Source organism: Macrotis lagotis, chromosome 4, assembly GCF_037893015.1.
Source record: "Macrotis lagotis isolate mMagLag1 chromosome 4, bilby.v1.9.chrom.fasta, whole genome shotgun sequence".
In the NCBI taxonomy this organism is placed as follows: domain Eukaryota; kingdom Metazoa; phylum Chordata; class Mammalia; order Peramelemorphia; family Peramelidae; genus Macrotis; species Macrotis lagotis.
In genome coordinates, this window is record NC_133661.1 from 20,755,070 (window position 1) to 20,777,893 (window position 22,824).

Consider the following 22,824-nt stretch of genomic DNA (forward strand, 5'->3'; position numbering starts at 1 on the left):
CAGTCTGAACCGGTTGTGGCTGCGCGAGCGGCGGCGGCGGGGAGGGGGGCGTCGGGGGGCGGGGCGGGGGCGCTGGCTCGCTGGCACTCGCGCTCGCGCCCTCTCTGCACCTCCGGCTCTCCGGAGCCGGCTCTGTGCGGGGCAGCTCCCCACGGGCCGCCGCGGGCTCACGCTGGCCAGTCTGTCCTCCGGCGAGCCTCAGTTTCCCCAATGCGGCCGGCCCGAGGCACCCCGAATGCGGTTTGTGACCAAGCGCCGTCCAGCGGCCGGGGCGGGCTGGGCGACCCCGGGGGCATGCCACCCTCTCTGTGTCCGGGCAAGTCCGGCCGCCTTGGCCTAAGCAGGTCCCCAGCAAGTGCGGAAGAGCCTGCTAAGGCCGAGGAGACCCAGAGAGCCACACCCGGCACCCGGGCTCCCACCGCCAGGTCCCCAGGCCCGAGAAATCCCCAGGGAAGCCCCTCGGGCCCCACATCAGCCCCCCACCGCCTTCCCGAAGCGCGCCGGCTCGCGGATCCCCAGCTTAGCTCCCGCCCGCAGAGCGCCTTCGGGTTCGGGACCCGATCCCCCCATTGCCCCCATTGCCTAGACTGGAAAAGGAAGGTCTCTAGAGGAAACTAAGTCCAGAACGTGAGATTCCGAGCACATTCAGAGCACAGCTTGTCTCTCCTATTGGCTTCTGGCCCACAGAGCTCCGTAGCTTTGGAGTGACAGTGAGACCTGAGCGAGTCATTGCCCTGCCGGGCCACACTTTACATTGCCGTAAAATGAAGGGGTTCGAAGTCGTCTCCGAGATCCTGGGGGGGGGGGGGATCCCGAAGAATCCCCTGCAAACAGTACGGAGAAGCGGGCGCTTCCTTTCTGCGAGGAGGAAACTGGGGAGCAAAGGGCTGGAGACTTTGGCACGGCCCCAGCCTCTGATCCCGGAGACGGATGGCTCACAGCTCACTGAGGGGGGCTCGACCTGGGATGGAGGGGAGGGCTGAGGCCTTAGGGCAGAATAAAGCTCGGGAGCCGTGGAAGGACCCTAAGGGACAGTGGGCTTGCAGAAGAGGGAGCCAAGGCCCCTCTGGGCTCCTTCTGCTCACAAGTACCCTCCCATCCCCCCGACTCTCCCTGCCTGTCCGGCCCCCAGAGGCCAGGGAGCTGCCTTTGTGTGACCTGCCCCATCCCTAAGTTTTAGGGACCCAGACCTGGAAAGAACCTCCAGCCATCATCTGGCTCAGTCCTCTTATTTTACAGGCTGGGAAACTGAGATCTTAGAGTCCCCTAGGGAGCCAGGAACAAAGAGTTTATGCCCAAATGGAAGTCAGGGCTTTAGTAAGGCACTGGCAAGGAAGGCAAAGAGGCAGGAGAGAAGAAGGTTTTTCTTTTGTGGGCACAGCAGCTCTGAAGGCTGTACAAATTGGAAGAAGCCAAGACTGAGGAGGAAGGGAAGTGAGAGAGAGAGAGACTATGGAAGAAAGTTTATTTATTCATAGATTCAAGGCTGATAGGGACCTCTAGTAGGTCACTTTGTCTCCCTATGATTTTTACAGAAGGGGAAACTGAGGCCCTGAGAGGGAAAGGATCTTGTCCGAAGACATGAATTTGAACTAGGTCCTCTCTCTAAATCCAGAGTGGACCACAGTGAACAAACCCAAGATGTTTTGCAAGGAAAGGGGCAAAAATTGCTACATGTGGGCAGATGCTAATCTTGTCAAAGATTTTGATTTTGATGGTTACCTTGCAAAGCAGCTTAGTAGATGATGATGGTGGTGGTGGCGGTGATGATGATGATGATGATGATGTATTCTCATCCTTTGTTCTCCAAGAAGACCATGGCATCAGAGAGTTGATGCCAAGATACATGAATGGATTGCATTAGAGTGAGGGGGCTGTGCTAGGAGGCATCTGGGTCCAGTGACCAGACAGGAATCAGGATGACTAGAGATGGCCCTGGATGTGAAGCAAGCAGGGTTTGTTCTATTTTTTAATTAATTTATGTATTTTCATCCATACGCACATGCATATTTCCAAGTTAGAACATCTCCCTCCACCCTCCCTTCCCATCCCCCTCACCTCAGCAGGGAACAGTTAGCATTTTACATACATATTTTGTTAAACATATTTACAAATTAACCTTTCTGGGCACGAGGCATTAGGACTATGGGAAAGAGATACATAAGAGACAATTTTTATAAAGCGTTCAACAGATTCGGAAGGGGTGGTTTTTTCCTATGTGTTCTGTTTTGTTTTGTTTTTCTTCCTCTGGTTGGGGATAATATAGTCCATAGTCAGTCAAATCCAGTTGTCTTAGCTCCCTGAACTGCTGAGAGTTGCTGCTGCCATCAAGGCTGTTCATCTCCCAATGTTGTTGATGTGGACATTGTTCTCTTGGCTCTACCCCCTTTGCTCAGCATCAGATCCCAAAAGTCAATTCATGCTTCTCTAGAGTCCGACCGTTCATGATTTCTTATAGAACGATAATATCCCATAGTATTCACGTGCCATAACTTTGTTTAGCCATTCCCCAATGGATGGGCATGCCCTCAATTTCTAATTCGTTGCCACTACAAAAAGAGCTGCTATGAATATTTTGGAACGTGTGGGACTTTTGCCATGTTTTACAATTTCTTCCGGATATAGTCCAAGAATTGGAATTTCTGAGTCAAAGGGTATGAATAGTTTTATTGCTCATTGGGCATCGTTCCATATTGCTCTCCAGAAAGGTTGGATCCAGTCACAACTCCACCAGCAATGCATCCATGTCCCAACCCTCCCACAACCTCTCCAACACTGATCATCTTCCTTTTTTTCTCATCTTGGCTAATCTAATAGATGTGAGATGATAGCTCATTGTTGTCTTAATAGCAATCAGGGTTAAGTGACTCAGTCAAGGTCCCACAGCTAGTAATCGTCAATTGGAGGCTGAATTTGTACTCAGGTCCTCCTGACTTCAGGGCTGGTGCTCTATCTTCTATATCATCTAGGTAGGGTTAAGAAAAAAGACCTGAATTCCAATGTCAAACCCACACAAACATGGACAAGTCTCTCAAAGGAGGGATTTGTACTGGATAGCCTTCTGATGTCCTGGCTGCTTTTAGGAGAATTCTGCTAGAAAGTATCTTTTAAAGGGGAGGCAGCATTTATACACAGAAGATACAATAACCTTAAGTTACAGTACCCATTTATTGAGCACCTTGTGTCTGCCAAGCACCACGCTGGTGACTAAAAGAGATACGGTGTAGCTAAGGCAAGATCTTGGAGCAGACAATGGACTGCAGAGCTCGGTCTAACCCAGACATTTGGGCGACACAGTATTCTACCAGGGGTTCATTTAAAGGGGAGCAGATGTTCTTACCAATGGGGTAATGGAAAAGGGCAAGTCCTGGGTGAGATGAAGTCCAGAGGAGAGCAGGTCCCGGCCTTCAAAGAGAGGGATAATAGGCTGATAGTGACAGATAAGGAGACGTTGGCAGTCATTTAATGGGGGGGGGGGGGAATTAAGCACCACCCCAGCCATGATATGCAACAATATTAACATGTATATCATATTAATATCATATACAACATTTTAATGTATTAGAGGTACAAAAATAAGCAGTGAGGTTCAATGGAAGGAACACTGGCTCTACAGGACAGAGTAGATGAGTCCAAAACCTGCCCTGAAATTTATAATCTGTGTGACCTTGAGCAAGTACCTTAACTCCTTGGGCCTTAGTTTCCTCATCTGAAAATGAGGGAGTGGGATCAATTTGTCTTCTCCCTCTGTGCTAGTAGAGAAGTGAGAGGGATGATCATTTCTGAGTAGAGGCAGGGGAATCGGAGAAGGCATTTTGATTGACCTCTAATGGATGAGTATGAATCTCAGAATTGAAGGGATCTCAGGGGCCATCTTGTTTAGCATACACCACATTCAAGAATCTGAGTGGCTAGGTGGCCCTGGAGTCAGGAGTCCCCTGAGTTCAAATCTGTTCTCAGACACTTAATAATGACCCAGCTGTGTGACCTTGGGCAAGTCACTTAACCCAATTGCCTTGCAAAAAAACCTAAAAAAAAAAAAGGAAAAGATTCTGCTTTACAACAGATAAAGCCAAGGAGTCTAGCTTTGTGCTCCAGCCTGCTCTGCTTTCTCACTAAGTCATGGTGCTGTGCTGATTCTCCCCACTTCCCCACTCTAGGACTCAGTTTTTCCATCTCTAAGAGGAGATTAGAACAGATGGTATCTTTGGTTGCTTCAATCTTTAAATCATATAACCTATAAAGCATTGAAGACAGGAGAGGAAGCTAATAAGAGTTTATTTTTTTTTAGGTTTTTGCAAGGCAAACGGGGTTAAGTGGCTTGCCCAAGGCCACACAGCTGGGTCATTATTAAGTGTCTGAGACCAGATTTGAACTCAGGTCCTCCTGACTCCAGGGCCGGTGCTCTATCCATTGTGCCACCCAGCCGCCCCATCAAATAAGAGTTTAAATGGAACCAAGCTTAATCAAATACTCACATTACATACATATATATATACATATAATCAATTAAATCAATAATTGAATATAATGAATGAGAGGATCTTAGAAGAAATCTCAGAAGACCATTGAGTCCATATCTGCCCCAGAATCCCCTTTCCAATGGACCCAAGCAATGGGATGGTCAAAGATTCTAGTGATGGAGAATCCATTCTGCTTTCGTGTAACTGATGGTTGGGAGGGTTTCCTAATATCAAAGCTCAGTCTGCAATATTCCTCCTGGTTCTTTCTTCTGTGACCATGAAGAATACATCTCATCTTCCTACCATATGATTAGTTAGGTAAGAGATCCTGTTCCTCCCAAACCTTCTCCAAGCCTTTTCCAATCTCTGGTTCCTTCAACCAGACTTTGTATAATGTAATTGCTATCCTCTGAGCACTGTCCAACTAATTAGTCTCTTTCTTAAAATGGGGAAGTTGTGGAAGGTGAGCATGTTAGATAGAGCCCACAACCCCAGATTAGGGATGCACAATGGACTATTGCAGAAATAACACTAGTCTGGTATGATCTTGAACAAAAGTCACAACTTCCTAAGCCTCTATTTCTTTATCTGTAAAATGAGGACAGTCCTTTCCCTCACTACCTCAAATAGTTGCTGTAATCATGAAAAGAAATATTAATACATTGGGGGCGGCTAGGTGGCGCAGTGGATAGAGCACCGGCCCTGGAGTCAGGAGTACCTGGGTTCAAATTTGGTCTCAGACACTTAATAATGACCCAGCTGTGTGGCCTTGGGCAAGTTACTTAACCCCATTGCCTTGCAAAAACCTAGAAAGAAAGAAAGAAAGAAAGAAAGAAAGAAAGAAAGAAAGAAAGAAAGAAAGAAAGAAAGAAAGAAAGAAAGAAAGAAAGAAAGAAAGAAAGAAAGAAAGAAAGAAAGAAATAATAATACACGTGAAAGGGTTTTTATAACGGCAAAATTCTCTCTGAATAAGTCTTGGTTGCATTACCAACAAGGGAGATGAGTATTGCCCCTCCTGTTTAAGCCGTTTCCTCTTCCTTCATCCCACTTCAATTTTCTTTCTCCCACCAGGGTTTCATTTTGGTGAAGTAGTATTAGAGTTCCATGCCCTCTTAGAGAAGGGGAAAGCTCCATAGATTGTTTCATTCACGAGAGGAAACCTAGCTAAAGGATGTGCACTCATAATGTCCTAACTTACTTTTATCTCTCCATAGCCCTGCCTTTCACCTGGTCTCCCATGTTTGTAATTATTTGGAGGTTTTGAAGTTTGGGTTATTTTGGGCTTCTCTTGCCTTTGCCCAGCATGTCCAAACAGTTACCAAGGCTTGGCAATTCCACCTCTGTGATATCTTTGGCAGCTGATCCTCTGCTTCACTGCCACCACCCTAAGCAGACTCTCAGTGTTACTCAACCCAGATTATTCCAACAGCCTCCTATCTTTCCTAATCTCTCTGATGAACTGGATGGTGCTTTGGATAAGGTTCAGGGCTAAGTCAGAAGAAGCTGAATTTGAATTCTACTTCAAATGCCTATTAGTTGTATAATCCTGGGCAAGCTATTAACCTCTGTTGGCCTCGGTATCCTCAATTGTAAAATAGAGATGATCATAGCATCTAGATCATGGGGTTATTATAAGGATCAAATGAAATAATGCTGGAATGTACTCTGTAAATCTGTAAACTCTGTGTTCTCTTTTTGTTATTTGCTACCCTCATCCAACTGCTAGAACAATTTTCTTTCCATGGAATCTGTTATCTCTCTTGTCTCCCAAATGATCTTTGTCTGGCATTCAAGGCTTAGCCTACTTTTTCAGACTTCTTTCATATTACTCCCTTCTGTGCACGGTGCAGTGTTCCCAGAGGATTAGAGTCTTTTCTCTGCCCCTGAAGATGTTGTGCTGTGCCACCTACAAGGCTTTGCTCAAAGTAGTCTGAGACCTACTAAAGACCTTGACTTAAAAAGGCCCACATCCCCACTGCATCCAGGCTCATCTCCAGTCATCCTGATTCATATCTGACCACTGGACCCAGATGGTTCTGGAGGAAAAAGCGAGGTGGGTGACCTTGCACAGCCCTCCCTCACTTAAGTCAATCCACATGTATGTCATAGCAACACCTTTCCTGATGTTATGGTCATCTTTGAGAATGAAGGGCAATCCATAAAAATCATTTCACTCCCTCTCCAATGGTTGAATTCCTACTTCTCCTGTAAAGTCCAATTCAAAGGCCATCTATCCCAAGAAATAGTCCCTGATTCTTTTGGTCTCTGTCTCTGATCCAAATTACCCTTCACTCATTCACTCATCACATATTATTATGTCTTATTAATAGTCAGGGACACCTGGGTTTTATTTCTGGCTCCGGCCTCTTTCTGGTTATCTAAGACTCGGAGCAATCATTCCTCTTTTCCTTCTCTGAGCCTCAGGTTCCTGACCTGTATAATAAGCCAGGTTTACACCAGTAGTCCTCACCTCACAGGGTCAGATGAGATCATGTAAGGAAAGTACTTTGCAAACTTTATGGCCGCATTTGTGTGAGTTATAATTATCTCCCTTCTAGACTGTAAACACCAGCCTGGCAGGTACCGTGCTTCATCTGACCTTTGCATTTTCCTCAGCTAATAGCACAGTGCTTCGCATACAGTACACAGTAAATGATGATGTGATGTTTGTCCTTCATTACTGAAGAAGGCCATGAGATCAGGGAGGTGATGCCACGACAAGGACATGAATTAGATTTGAGGGGCAGGGCTGTGCTAAATCAACAGCCCCACTTTCTTCTCCAGAGCCATCCGGATCCAATGGTCAGATATGAATCAGGATGATGCCCTGGATACGGGGCAATCAGAGTTAAGCGACTTGCCCAAGGTCACACAGCTAGTAAGTATCTGAGGTTGGCTTTGAACTCCAGTTCTACAGAGCCCAAGACCAGTGCTCAATCCACTGGGCCATCTTGTTACTCAATGAATGAACAAATGAACGATTGAATGAATGAAATATGAAGGAATCGGACTGATTACTGGCAAGCAAATAGCAATATGACGTCAGGGAGAAGGCTTTAAGGGAGACGTTGCCAATGGCAACAATGGAATTACTGCTTAGATTCATCCCCCTGGATTTTCCGTCTAGGCTCTGTCCAGGTGCCTTTCACCTCCATAGGTGTTCATGATTCCACATTGAGAAACAGTCAGTGAATTGACCAGCCTCTGTCTCTATGGTTCCCTTGATACTTAATTCTGTGGTTCGGAAATCAGAGATGATTATCAAGAGAAAGCTTATTGCTTGGATAAATACCTGTTGAAATCCCCTGCTGAGAAGCTGGTTTTCAAGAGAGAGTCTCAATGAGTCCTAGGAGTGCGGTTGGAGGATGGGAATTCTAATTCTGGAGCTGATGCTTCCTGTGCCTCCCACTGTGCCCCAGGACAAGAAACTGGACCTCTCAAAGTCTCCCTTGCCTCATCTGTAAAATAAGGGAATTGAACTACATCTCCATCACTTACGTCTGATTGCCTCGTATCCAGGGCAGCATCCTGATTCATATCTGACCATTGGACCCAGGTGGCTCTGGAGAAGAAAGTGGAGCTGTTGACTTAGCACATTCAACATTTAGATGTTGTGATTGACTGGCTGAAATTCATCCTTGTCTTTTCCAACTCCATCCATATCTTTACACAGGCTGTTCCCAAGCCCTCTGTTACTTCTGGGAATCTATAAATTCCAGTGAGCTTTGTCTATCCCTTTTCTCTCATTTGGCAGGTGAGCAAACGGAATCCCAAACAGGTAAGTGGTGAACCCAACTCATACCCAGAAATAAGAGAAGCAAGGAGGGGAGCGCTAGTAAATGTTTAACTGCCAGGCCTAAGATAATAATAATAATAACAAGTCAGGCCACTGCATGAGGAGCATTTTCTGTTTCCTCTTCTCAAATCGAAACAACCCAAAGATAATAAACCGCACTGTGATTTGCCTTGTTTGTGGATTTCTGAGGTATAACTGTTCAGACTGAACGTTTAGCAAGTGGTTCTCAAACCACCTCCAGCACAATCCTGGATACCAATGTCAAACCCAGACCCACTATTTCCAGATCTGATGTTCTAAGCCCCTCATCTTCTCTGTCCCTCAGGTGTCTTTTCTGTGAAATAGGGAGATTGACACCATTAGTATCCGTCTTACAGGCTCAAAGAGTTCATGTATGAGTTTGAAAACTTTCAGATGGACTGCATGGGTATGAGTTATTACTATGTCCTTACTGGGGTATAAATCCCAGTATGGTGGGGACCACTTCACCAAAGGACTTAGGGATCAGCTCATCCTACATATAAAGGAACTGAGTCTCAGACAAAGAAGGGATCTACCCCCCCCATCATAATAATAACAGAAATTTAGTTATGCGTCTAATACATGCAAAGTATTTGGGAATATAGATTTCTAAATGGAGATAGAATTCAAAATCAGGTCATCTGAGTCAGACTGTCCCAGCAATCTCTAACTTTGCAAACTTCATCCTATTGAGCCTCCCAAGAGCTCCTGTGTAAATGGAGGCACCACCATCCCCTTTTTTATAAATGGGGAAATCAAGAATCAGGGAGGTGAAGGGCCTCATCTTTGATCACACAGTTGGGGTCAAAGGTTATGCTGGAACTCAGGACTTCTCAATTCCAAATGCTCCACCTTATAATTCATCAGTCTAACAGCCTAGCTTCTCTGATGAGCAAAATGAGGCCCAAGGAAATTGCTTTTAATGACCTGGATAAGATCATAGACTGAGTGTTAGAGATGGAAGGGACCTCAGAGGTTATCTGGTTTCATTTTACATTTGGGAAACTGAGTCCCAGTGAGGTCAGTGACTGGAACAAGATCACACAAGTGTTAGAAATCCCCAGAGGTGGGACTTGAACGCAGGCCCTCAGCCAAGTCATTGCTCCTTCCATTGGCCAGGGAACGTGATAGTGAAGGTTCATGCTTCAAGAATAGTGCAGTTTCCTTATTTACAAAATGAGTGGGTTGGGTTGGACTGGAGAACAGAGCAAGCCCCCTCCAAACCCAGAACTCTTTCCATCTTACACTGCTTCCTTCCTTCAAAAAATTGAGTAAACAGGAACCTCTGTTAAAGGGGAGTTAATCTGGCAGCTAGACAATACTAGTGGCAGGCCTGGAGTCAGAAAGACCCGAGTTCATATCTGACCTCAGATCCATACCCGCTGGGATCCTAGGTAAGTCACTTCACCCTTTTTGCCTCAGTTTCTTCATTGGTAAAAATGAGTTAGAGAAGGAAATGTCAAAGTGCTCACGTATCTTTGCCAAATGGGGGTCATGAATCTAGGGGAGACTCAGTTTGTGCAGAATGGTTCCTTTTTCATGTTTGATCATTGTCCTCCAGTTCTTTGAAAGGACAGTGCTCTCTCTAAGTATCTTGCAAGCCCCAATGGCCTATTTGTCTCTGGGAGGCCAAACTGCAGAGACTCAGGGACAGAGGGACAGGCTGTCACCCTGCCATTCGGGTTCAGGTCCATTGCTTCTTCTGCTGACCCCAACTTTTCAGCCCTAGCTTATTATTCTCTCCATGTATGTCTTCCCTTTTGGGCACGTTGTTCTTCCTTTGGTGATAAATGCCAACTTAAAGGGACCAGGGCTTTAAATCTCCCTTGTGGCTGATCCAGAGAATCTCAAACCATCCCCCTGACCCTCCCTTTTTTAAGGAATATGGGGAGTCTACACTTGTGATTTCTTTGTTTTAAGGTTTTTACAAGGCAATGGGGTTAAGTGGCTTGCCCAAGGCCACACAGCTAGGTCATTATGAAGTGTCTGAGGTCGGATTTGAACTCAGGTCCTCCTGACTCCAGGGCCGGTGCTCTATCCACTGTGCCATCTAGCCGCCCCATTACACTTGTGATTTCAATGGCTCATAAGAGTTGACAATGGGAAAACTCCCTCTGGGGCAGAACATTGGGAGCCCCTTTTAACTTAATCTTTAGGAATATCCTGGGGCCCTAAAAAGTGGGGTTGCCCAGTCAGTGGGCGTCAGATTTCTAAGGTTTTCCTGGCTCAGTACAAGTACTATTGTCTTCATTTTTATAATTGGAGAGACTGAAGTTGAAGGAGATGAAGTGGCCTGCCCATGGCCCTACAGCTAATGGCTCCAGGTCCAGATTCTAGCTCTGTCACTATCTGTAGGAGCTGTGTAAAGCTCTCTGGGACTTGTTTTTCCTCTTCTGTGAAATAAAGGAGTTGCACTAGATAAGCGCCCTAGTTTAGGAGGAGGATTTGAATCCAGCTCCCTTCTGTCCACAAGGTCAGCTATCTCTATTCCTATTACTACATTGTCTTTTATCCCTTCTCTTAGAAACATAGATTTAAAGGCAGAAGGGACCTTGGGGGGAGGGTCACCCAATCCCCCCCCCCCCCATTTTACAGATGAGGGAACAAAGGTCTGAGAGAGATCGAGTTATATGTATAAAATCACATAGACACTGTTAGGTTCTGGATTTGAATCCAAGACTTCTGACTTTAAATCTACTGGTCTCCCCCTTTCGGGCTAAAAGGGAGAAATGAAATGCTTGAGGAAATCATCTTCTCTTTCCATTTATGTTGCTGGAAGGCATTAGAATAATCTGCAAATCCTAAAGGAAGGGAATTTGGGAAAGAAGAAAACAAACATTTATTAAGGGCCTACTATGTGCCAGACACTAATAAGTGTTTTACAGTCATCTCATAAAAACCTGGGAAGTAGGTGCTATTATCCTTATACGGCTGAAGAAACTGAGATAGACAGAGGCTTACTGACTCCCCCCAGGGTCACTTGACTTGAGTCTAAGACTGGATTTGAACTCAGGACTTTATGACTCCAGGTCCAGCTGTCTGCTTCTATTGTCTCATCCTTCCCCACAGAATTGTCCATTTCTGGATAGTTGAATCTAGTCCCTCTTTCTAGCTATCTTTAATCCCTATCCCCCAATGAGGGCAGGAAATGTTTTCATTTTTCTTACCGCAGTACACAACACTGAAACAAGAAAATTCTTAGGCAATATTTATCAAATTGAATCCAATTGTGAGGTTGCCTTTCTGGGGGGAAGTGTACCCGCATCAGACTTTTATGTTTAGTCTGCACTATCAAAATTTTCTCCATCACTTGTATAAGACAGCCAGAAAAATATTCAATTAATCCCTTTGTAACCTTTGCTGATATCTAAGGTGCAAATGCTCACACTGGAAAATTTAACAATCAGTTCTCCTGAACTGTTGTAACTTGCTCCCGCACACCCCTCCAACACAGAACTCTTTGTAAAGAAATGCTCCTGTATCAGAAGATATGAAATTCAGAATTTTGTCATCAAAGAAGAGGCAGCCTGGTGTGTTAGCTTTGTTTTCAGGAAGAGCTGGGTTCAAATTTTACCTCTTACTCTGACTGTATGGTCCTGATCACGTTTCTTTAATGTCTCTGTGCCTCAAGCCCCTACTCAGACTTCTCTGTTAAATCAATGATGGGCTGTGATCTGCAGCAGGAAAGATAAGTCCCACTCTGGGAGTGTCTCAAATGGAGAGAATCCCAGATCCTTCCTCCCCCCCTGCTGTTGAATCCTGAGCTTCCATTGTAACCCAGGCTCAGGGTCACTCTGCTTTACCAAACTCACTTATCAACAACCCTTGGTGCAATCTCATCTGTTGCCTTCATGAACCACCTTGTATCTGAATGTGGAACATCTCCTGTAAGAATAACTCATCTTTGCAGTGGATAGTGCACCAGTCCTGGAGTCAGGAGGACCTGACTTCAAATCCGGCCTCAGACACTTACTAATGACCTAGCTGTGAGGCCTTGGGCAAGCCACTGAACCCCATTGCCTTGCAAAACCCTAAAATAAAAAAAAAAGAATAACTCATCTTTATCTGAAACTTTAAGGTTTGCAAATCATTTTTCCTTGTGACAACTCTGAGAAGGAATAAGTGCAAATACTGTAATCTCTATTTTTGCAGATTGGAAAACTGAGACTGACAACTGGTTCAGCAGCTTGCTCAAGATAACACAACCAATGAAACCTAAAGCTGGAGTGGGGTAACAATTGCAAAAGTATCACAGACTTTAAAGGACAGGTAGTAGTAGTAGTAGTAGTAGTGGTAGTAGTAGTGGTAGTAGTAGTAGTAGTAGTAATAGTGATTGTTATGGTGGTGGTGTTGATGATGTTGATGATAATGGTGATGATGATGATGATGGGAATCATAGTGAGAATGATGATGAAATCTAGGTCTTCACACCCAAAATGTAATCATAATGAACTAAGTACCTAGGAAGCATAGACACTTGATTAAAGCTGTTGTTGGTGGTGGTTCTCTTTTGTTTTTGAAGAGGACCAATGGCATTGTGGGTGGTAGCTTTGGCTTGTGGGTAAGTGGATTAAAGAATCACAGAGTTAAATAAAGTCATCAGCCTAGCTCTCTCTTCCAGAAGCATGGAAGTCTAGGGCTAAGAAAACAGTCAAGATGACTGATGAATGTTTGACCAAGCTCTAAGTGTGTGGCACAGCCCCTCCTTCAGCCATCTTCATGGCCAGTGGAGCAAATTGTTTTCATCTGCCCCTTCTGCCAGAGGAAGCCTTCACATACTTGGAATGGATATTCCCTAACTCACTGATGGGTTTGAGGTGCATTGATTAATCTCAACCTGGTATAACCCATCTGCCAACACAGTTTTCCTGGGGTGTGACCACCATGTATGCTCGAACTTCTTGAAACCACAGGTAAGAATTAGGTGACAAGGAGATATCAGAACTGGATGAACAGCCTTGAAAAAAGTTCAGTAAGTTTTTCCTGAAAACTCCATACATAAAATAGAAATCTAACTTCTTCTCCTATGCCGCATCCCCTAAAGTCACACCCCCTGGATCTATCTCATTTCTCCCCTCTCTCCAAATAACAGTTCCTAGGTACCTAGTAGTAGGTCCCCAATAGTAATTTCTTAGTAAGCAGTTCAAAAAGTTCTGCCATAATAGGACCTTGTGATCTGAAGTCGTTGCTATATTCCCATCATATCCATGACTCAAGTGTATTTTATGGCTTTTTGACTCATCATCAGAGTTTCTTGTTTTGGTCATGTGATGAATAGACCCTGAGACCCAGACACTTCTCTCAATTTATTAATCCTTCTCTGAGGATCGGGTGGATCTCCAGGTTTAAAGGTTTGTGAGAGCCAGCTCAGAATTAAGAGCAAGGGGTCTCAGGTATAAAGAGTGGGAAGAAAAAGGGAAAGAGTCAAAAAGAGAGAGAAAAAAAATAAGGAAAAAGTTTAAAGTCAGTTTGGCCTAAGAAGAAAATACATTTCATGTTGATTTGTAGGTTTGAATTCAGATAATTATAGATTTAGAGCAGAAGAGGGAACTTAAATTTTATAACCCAAAGAGATCACCAGAAAAGGGTAAAAAACCCACATGTACAAAAATATTTATAGCAACTCTTTTTGTAGTGGCAAAGAATTGGAAATTAAGGGAATGTCCATCAACTGGAAAATGACTGAACAAATCGTGACATATGAATGGGATGGAACATTGTTGCTCTATAAGAAATCATGAGGGAGAGAACTTCAGAAAAGCCTGGGAAGACTTGTGCGAACTGATGCTGAGTGAAGTGAGCAGGACCAGAAGAAGATAGGACACACTAGTAACAACACTGTGTGATAATCAACTGTGGTGGATTTGTTCATCTAAAAGTCTTGTGATGGAAAATACTGTCCATATCCAGAGAAGGAATTATGGTGTTTAAATGAAGATCAAAGCTTGCTATCTTTAATTTTTAAAAAGTTGTCATATTTTGTACTTTTTTCTTCCTCTAATGTTTTTTCTTCTTTTTGTTTAGAGTCTTCTTTCACAATATGATTAATATGGATATATAGATTTAACAATTATACACATATAACCTATATTAAATTGCTTCCTGTCACAGGGAAGGAGGAAGGAAAGGAGAGAGGGAAAAATGTGAAATTCAAAACCCTACAAAGATTATTGTTGAAAACTATCTTTGAGGGGCAGCTAGGTGGAACAGTGGATAGAGTACTAACCCTGAAGTCAGGAGATTCTGAGTTCAAGTCCAACCTTAGACATTTATTAATTACCTAGCTGTGTGACCTTGGGCAACTCACTTAACCCCATTGCCTTGCCCAAAAAACAAACTCCCAAAAAACTAAAAAAGAAAACTATCTTTGCATATAGTTGGAAAAACAAATATATTTAATAATAAAAGAAAAGAAAAGGGAGCTTGGCAATAATCAAACCTATTCCCCTCATTTTATAAAGGAGAAAATTCCACCCTTAGGTGAAAAATCTGACCCAAGGTCTCACTAGTAATGACAGATCAAATTCTTTGAACTCAAAGCTTATGCTGCACATAAGCAGCTAGGGGAAGAAGACCAAGTCCCAGATAATCCTGGGTACAAAATTAGACAATTATTCACAATGAGGAATCCAAATCTATTTCTGGGCTATGCATTCATTCAATTCAACAAATACCTTTGGAGGGTGGAGGATGAGGAAAGAGAATCTGGGAGAACCCGAAGGAGGAAGTGGTGCTATTGTTGTCTAGTCATTTCAGTAATGTCCGACTCTCTGGGAGCCCACTTGGGGGTTTCTTGGAAAAGATATTGGAATGGTTTGCCATTCTCCAGTATAGATGACAAAATTGTAGCAAACAGGGTAAAGTGACTTACCCAAGGTCACACAACGATTGTCTGATGCTAGATTTGACCTCAGGAAGACAAATCTAACAGAACCTGAGCTGGACCTTAAAGGAGAAGCAAAGCTTAAATAAGTTGAGTTATGGAAGGAATATGTTTTACACATATGTAGACACCCAGAAGTTGGAGAAGCCACAGAAGAAACTTCCTAGACATTAGAACCCTAGCAACGTGGAACACGGTGGAATTCCCTCCTTCAAGGGTTTTAGGCAAAAAATTTTTTGGAAGAATCTAGAGGAGATTTGTGTGTTGGATCAGTTATTGCCCAAGGTCCATTCCAAATCCAAAGATCTATGATTCTGTGATTACAAATTCCTTTCTTTGAGCTGACACATTCCTATTTGAAAATTGAGACTCTCTGCTCTCTCCGCCCCCAAGGGAGGAACAGTAATGAGGCCCAAGTAACAAAGGAGAGAACCCCATGGCCCTGGAGGGTAAGCACTGGTTATCACCAGGTTTGGAAGGGTGGACTTGAGTGGTTTGCCATGGTGGGAGATCCTGGGGGAAACCAGTCTAATCCAGAAAGCATTTGGGGTGAGGATGTGCAACCAGACACTTCAGTTTTGGAGTTTTTAAAATATATTTTTATAATCCTTAGTATGCTCTGGGTACTGCACCAAGTACTTTACAAATATTATGTCATTGGATCCTTACAACAATCCTGGGAGATAGAGATTATTATTATCCCCAATTTAGAGATGAGTACATAGAGGCAAACAGAAGTAAAGTGACTTAAGGTTGCACAAAACTTGTGTTTGAGGCTGGATTTGAACTCGGGTCTTCCTGACTCCAGGCCCAGGTCTCTTAATCACTGTACCACCTGGTTGCCCCAAATGAATTGGAAAAGGAAGGTGCAGTGAGAAAACCCTATGTGCCAATACAAATTGGCATCCATTCTATAACTTAGGGGCTTAAAGAACTTCCTCAACCCACTGACAAGCTTTGCAATTTGCCCAGGGTCACATCCAATAAGTGTTGGAGACAAGAATTACTGACTCTCAGGGTGGCTAGGTGGCACAGTGGATAGAGCACAGACCCTGGAGTCAGGAGGACCTGAATTCAAATCTGACCTCAGACACTTAATAATTACCTAGCTGTGTGACTTAACCCCAAGCCACTTAATCCCAATGTCTTGCAAAAAACCTAAAAAAAAAATAAAAAGAATTACTGGCTCTGTCTACAGAACCACTCCACAACTCAAGAATCTCTTCTGTTCGTTACTTCAGTTTCTGATAGAATATAAGCATCCTGAAGGCAGTTTTTCATTTTTCACTTGTCTGCATCACCAAAGCACCAACACTTAGTATATTATATAATAAGCTGGTCATCCAAAGATAAAAGAAAAAACAAACCCTACCCTCAAAGTTATGATCGTTAACTTTGTTACAGCATTGCCTTGGTCTCTCTCAGGAACCTTTTCTGGTGCTAAGAACCCAAGATTGTTCAATGGTACCTGGTTCTTCATGTTCCCATTTAAGGTTTTCTTGACAACAATACCAGACTGGTTTGTCATTTCCTTCTTCAATTCATTTTACAGATAAGAAAACAGAGGCAAACAGGATTGCTGAGGGTCATACCATTAGTAAGTGTCTGAGACCAGATTTGAATACAGATTTTCCTGACTCCAAGATATACTGCATCACTTAGGTCTTCAATAAATATTTTTTGAGTAAATGAAGGGATGAGCTTATGGGCATCTCAACTTTTAACATCAAAGACTAATGCATAACTGCCTGGATCATAGTTCTAGAATTCTGATCTGTAAGATATTTTAGAGATCAGCTAATGACTAAGTCCTTTTTCAATTTTTTTTTTGCCCTCAAGAAATTTCCCTTTTAATTGTTTTGTTTGTTGTCTTTTGTCATTTTTTTGAAACTTTTTTTTGAGTTCCAAATCTGTTAATCTCCTCATACTTCTTTTTCTTTAGAGATTCTCCATTATGGATGTTTTTCTAAATGCAATTTTTATTTTACATTCAGCATTGAATTCTATTTGAATATGAAAGATAAAATTTTTTATTTAAGTTCACCCCTTAATTTCTTCTTCTTTTAATTTTATTTCTTTTTCAAACCATTCTATAGTGTCTTTGTTGTTCCATGATTTCTGGGGAGTCATCAGGATTCTGTCTTTTATTTGATACCTTTAGAACATTTTCTTTTATATTATATATTATTTGGGAAGCACAATTTGATTTTACCTTTATTTTTCCTTTTCATTTCTAGTATCCTTTTATAAGTTTATCTGTGGTAGTGGAACTTTTATTAAAACAGATTTTCTGAGTTTCCAGAATTTTTTCTATTACTTTCTGACCCATCTCCCTTTACTAGGGCTCAGGTTCCCAAGGTTAGACTACAAACTGCATCTTCTTCCTCTTTGGACCTCTATGAGAGCCACTAGCCTGGACCTCTGCCTTGAATAACCCCTGAGGAGATAGACGTGACACAAGCCAGTTTCCCAATCCTTTTTCTTTCAGGCCCAAAGTATTACATCCACTTTTTTAAAAAATTCATTTTGAACATAAATACAAAAAAGACAAAAAAGAACATTTCCATGTACATAGCACATTATAAGAGAGAATTCAGTAAATAGCCATGAATTTACATTTCAGTCTGCTCACTTCTTAAAAAATATAGAAAGTACTACACATTGCTTTCAAAACTGTCCGACTTTTCTGTACTTCCTTCTAAGTGGTGCACTTTTATTTTTTCTTCTTCCCTCCCTCAGCCCTAGAGAAGGCTACAAGGAAACACAAATATATATGTAGGCATATTTATATTTATCAATCCTTTCTCTGAAGGTGGATGGCACCTTCCTTCATAAATCTTTTATAATTGGTATGAGTATGGATGATACCCAAAATGAATTAGTTACTCAAAATTGTTCTTAGGATGAAATTTCTATTATACAACGTTCACTTGATAGAGCTTATTTCACTTTTCATCATTTCATAAAAGTCTTTCCAAGTTTTTCTAAACTCAACCCAAGTCCCTTTTTTACTAATGAAGACACTGAGACTCAGAGGAAATGACCTCTCCAAGGTAACACAAGTAACTATCACGATGACTCTGACCCACATCTTCTTCCATTGTGCATTCTGTGTATTACCTGTTTGGGTTCCTCTTCTTCCTCAGAGAGGAAGGAATGGAAAGGAGGGAAGGGGATTTTCTGAGGGCTGCTGTAAACAGTTGTGGATTAGGAAATGCTGATGCAGGATGTGCTGGTCACCCAGATATAGCTTGCTGCCAGTCTGAGGCAATCATCAGCTGTTCCAAAATTTGGTGGAGAGAGGAGGGGGGGAAGGGATGAGATGGAAGGCTGCCCAGCATAATGGAGCGCTACAAGGTGAGACAGGGCAGGCAGGAGTGTGGCTAAACAAGAGATTGAAAGGACACTCTTTTTAATGATTTAGTCAGAGTCACAAGTTAGCAAGGGTCCAAGGCAGGGTGAACACTCAAGTCTTCTTCACTCTGGCACCTGGACCACCTAGTTATAGAAATACAAGGCAATTTGAGGCAGGAAAGAACATCAGTGATGGGGGGGAGGACAGATAATAGGGAGAACTCAAGGGAACAAATAGAATCTAAGCTGACCTTATAGGAAAAAGAAGGATTGAATATCCCAAGATATAGGTCTATGTCTGCTCATCTTGTTCAGAAGCTTCAAAGTAATGTTGGTAGCCATATAATTGGGGTAAAATCTTACCTGTGCAAAAGTTGTTTCCTCAGGAGCTCCCATGGATGTAGTCCAGTGGAAAGAACATCTTTTTGAGAATCAGAAGGCCTGGATTCAAATCTACCCTCTACCTATGAGACCTTGGGAAAGTTCAACCCTAACATTTCTGTGTCTCAATTTATTTACTAAATGGGACTAAACGATCTCTCAGGTCCTTTGAACTGTAATGCTATGATCCTCAGAGGAGCAGAGAATGGTCCTCACTGGGCATGGAAGCCTGTGGTGATGGAGCACTCTGACTTTTGTGCATTTGAAAAAAAAATAAATCTAAAAGGAGATTGGAACTCTAAATATTCTATGTGTGCCATACTCTGGGCAGGCACTAGATCAAACTATGTTGACTACTTGTGGACATGAGATGCAATACAAAATGCCTACTATGTGCAAAAACCATTTGTGTTAGGCTCTGGGAATACAAGAATAAAAACAAAACAGGTTCTATCCTTTGGGAGTGTATATTTATAGAGGGGATAGATGGTGTGATCAGCAGAGGATGAAAGCAAAGAGAGGGTGTAAGAATCCCAGAGCTATAAAGTACCTCAGGAGTCATTGAGTTCAGTTTCCTCATTTTACGGGAAGGATAAACAAGGCCGACTGAGGTCAAATGATTTGTCCAAAGTCACAAGTAGCAAGAAGAGGGGCTGAATTTGAACTTTAGATTTCTGTCTCTAAAATTCAACTGTCTTTTATGCACCCCTTTGCCTAGATGTGTTTACCTGGAGTAATAAGGAAGACTGCTTGCATGAGATTGCATTAGAAATAGATCTTGTGGGAAGAAAAGGGTCTTAGTAGGTGGAGAATTGCTTCCCAGAATTAGGGATGAAGCTGAGGGAGGGAAGGGATAATGGAATCATAGAAGTTGAGACTTGGAAAGGACCTTTACAGCCATAGTCCAACTCAGCTGAGAAAGGAGTCTCTGAACCTTCTCTAAGTTAAACATGCTCAAATCCTTCATCTAATTGTCCTGTGGAATAAGCCCTGTGGATATTGTTCTATTCAAAGGAATAGCTACCATTCCAGTTTATCCAGAATGGAGAGTATTCATTGGAAAGGAATATGCAAGAAGAATGGAATGGGATCATAAGTTGGGGTCAAATTGTAGAGGGAGCCCAAAGCTAAGGAAAAAAGTTTGCATTTTGATCTGCAGGTATTAAGGAGGAGAAGAGTAACTGGTCAGACAAATGCATCAGAAAGATTAGGTGTATATATGTATAATATATATATGTGTGTGTGTGTATAATATAATATAATATAATATAATATAATATAATATAATATAATATAATATAATATAATATATAATGTATATATGCATAATATAATGTTATATATTACAATATATAAATATATAATGTATATTATATATTTGTGTAATATAATATATAATGTAATATATGTTATATTATATTTTAATATATTATAATATATAATGTATATGTGTGTAATATGATATATACTGTATTATATATTATAATATATAAATATAATATATAATGTATATATGTATAATATGTTATAACATATAATAACACATACATATAATATAATATATAAGTGTGTAATATATATATATATATACATACCCAAATGCATATACACATACAAACATATATGCCCATACATTTATATACAAACACACACATTATATATATAAACATACATAATCATAGCTATCTTCATAGACATATATGTATGACTGTTCTATATTTATTTCTACTTAGTCTCTATTTCCCTGAGGGTTGGATAGCATCTTCTTTCATACATCCAAGTCTCTCCATATTTTTCTAAATCCACCAGAGCATCCTTTTCTTTACCACAGCAATATTTCTATCTTGTACTAGTTATTTTAAATAGTCTACAGCAATATTGATTAATATTGTTGACATAGTATAGTTTCCCAATTTTTTTCTTGATTAAATCTATTTTAGTTTTATCTGAGAACATGATTACTGCTCCTGCTATTTTTTATATGATAAAGTCTGCTCCTAATCAAAGACAAATTTTTGAATGAATCAGCAATAAGGAAAAAGTTAGTGGCTTCTCCTTTTTTCTAACTTTCCTTCTCCTGAGGGAATTATTAGAATGTAAGCTCATTGAAGGCAGATCCTCTTTTGGCTTTCATTTGTGTCCCCAGTACTTGGTGTAGTGTTAGTAGAAAGTAAGTACTTAATAAATGATTAGTTATTTGTTAATAAGAGCCAGAATTATTCTAGTGCTCTTGGGAGAGGGAAGTAGAGAAGAGAAGACCCATATGAGAACAGTTATAGACATAACCTGAGCACATCCTGGCAAATGAGTGAGGAAAAGATGTGAAGAAAAGAGGGAGCCTAGAGTGCTGGGGTTTCAAGTCTGGATGAGTGGGAAGATGGAAAAAGGAAGACGGGAAGTGTAGTATTCTGCCAGTCAGAATAATAATAATAAAGGTATTAAAAGCGATGACTCACACGTATACTTTATTTAAGGCATGGAAAGCCTTCATTTCTATACTTTATTCTTCTACTTTATTTTCTCCTGAGTTTTGCAATAATCCAGAGAGTTGTGTTGTTTTTATCTCCATTTTGCAGATGAGGAAATTCAGGCTCAGAAGGATTTGTCCATGGTCATACAGATATGAGGCTAGATTTGAGCCCTGGGTTTTTCCTTTTTAGCCTAGCTTATTAAACTGGAGGATGCGAGGAAAGCAATAGATATAGCTTTTTGAATTAATAGCAAAGCCTTTTGTAATTATCTCATGTTATTCTTTTAGAGGAGATAGAGAGAATGTGTACTTAGCCTTGTCCTGCTTAACATTCTTATCAATGATTTGGATTAAATCATTGATCACCTACATCAGATTAACAGATAACATAAATCTGGGAGGGAGTCAAGATCCAAAAGGCTTCTGGGAGGTGAGAGCATTAGTCTGAATCAAATACCAAAGAGTTCAACAGGGATAAATGTAAAAATTTTCCAATAGGGTCCAAAAAAATCAATTTCATCAGAATAGCTCTGAGAAAGTTTGATTGCCAAGGAAAGGTTAAAAAGAAAGTTATCATGGTTCTAAAAAAAAAAAAGGAAATGAGGATTTGTGCACCAGAAATTCAATATGAGTTCACAGTGTGATGTGGCCCAAAAAGTCAATGAAATAGCTTCTAGGAATAAGGTGATGATAAACTCTGTGTTCCCTACTCTGATCAGATCCCATCTTCAGTATTGTGTTCATATCTGGACTCCAGAGTTTAGGAAAAGCATTGATAAACTGGAAAATGCCTAGAGAAGACAACCAGAATAGTGAAAGACCTCATTTACATGGTTTTGAGTGAAGGAACCTAGAGAAGAGAAGATTAATATATGGCACTATAGCTATGTTCAGGTATTGAAGCTTTAGTATTTGGTGTGTAGCAGATGAATTAAATTTGTTCCATTTGTTCCAGAAAGCAGAATCAGGAATATTTAAGCTTAATGGGAAGAAAAATTACCTAATTGTACTAACCAAAGGTGAGACGGGCAGCCAAAGTGAGACAACTAGATGGCACAGCAGATAGAGCATTGAACTTGAAATTAAATCCTACTTAGGCATTTATGAGTTGTGTGACCTTGGATAAATCACTTTTGCCTTAGTTTGCCCATCTGCCAAATAAGAGGACCTAGCTCCCATGGTTACTGTGAGAATAAAATGAGATATTAAATCATTTTATTAATCTTACATCACTTACTACTCTTAGGTCTGAAATATGAGTTTCTGGAGGTTATGAAATCTAGGAAAGTTGTTAAAGGTGGGAAATCATTAGGTGAATTCTCTAAGATCCCTCCTTAGAAGGTGGAGGATCAAGGAAGAGCTCTCCAGTGACTACCCTCCATTTTCTCCAGGCACATTCTCCTATTTAACTATCTCCAGTAGCTCTATATCCTCTTCAGGACTAAATCTGAAATCC

At 41.6% G+C, this 22,824-nt stretch overlaps 1 long non-coding RNA gene across 4 annotated transcripts in view; it reads left to right on the forward strand.

Moving 5' to 3' along the window:
* Positions 1-22,824, forward strand: part of LOC141520630 (uncharacterized) — a 76,730-nt gene that overhangs the window by 40,767 nt on the left and 13,139 nt on the right. For 2 of the 4 annotated variants that reach the window (XR_012477687.1, XR_012477689.1), the window contains one exon: positions 12,433-17,080. The exons of 1 other annotated variant lie outside the window; for it this stretch is intronic. This is a non-coding gene — a long non-coding RNA (uncharacterized LOC141520630). Of the gene's footprint in view, positions 1-12,432; positions 17,081-22,824 lie in introns of those variants that run through there. One more of the 4 variants, XR_012477688.1, reaches the window with a different exon arrangement.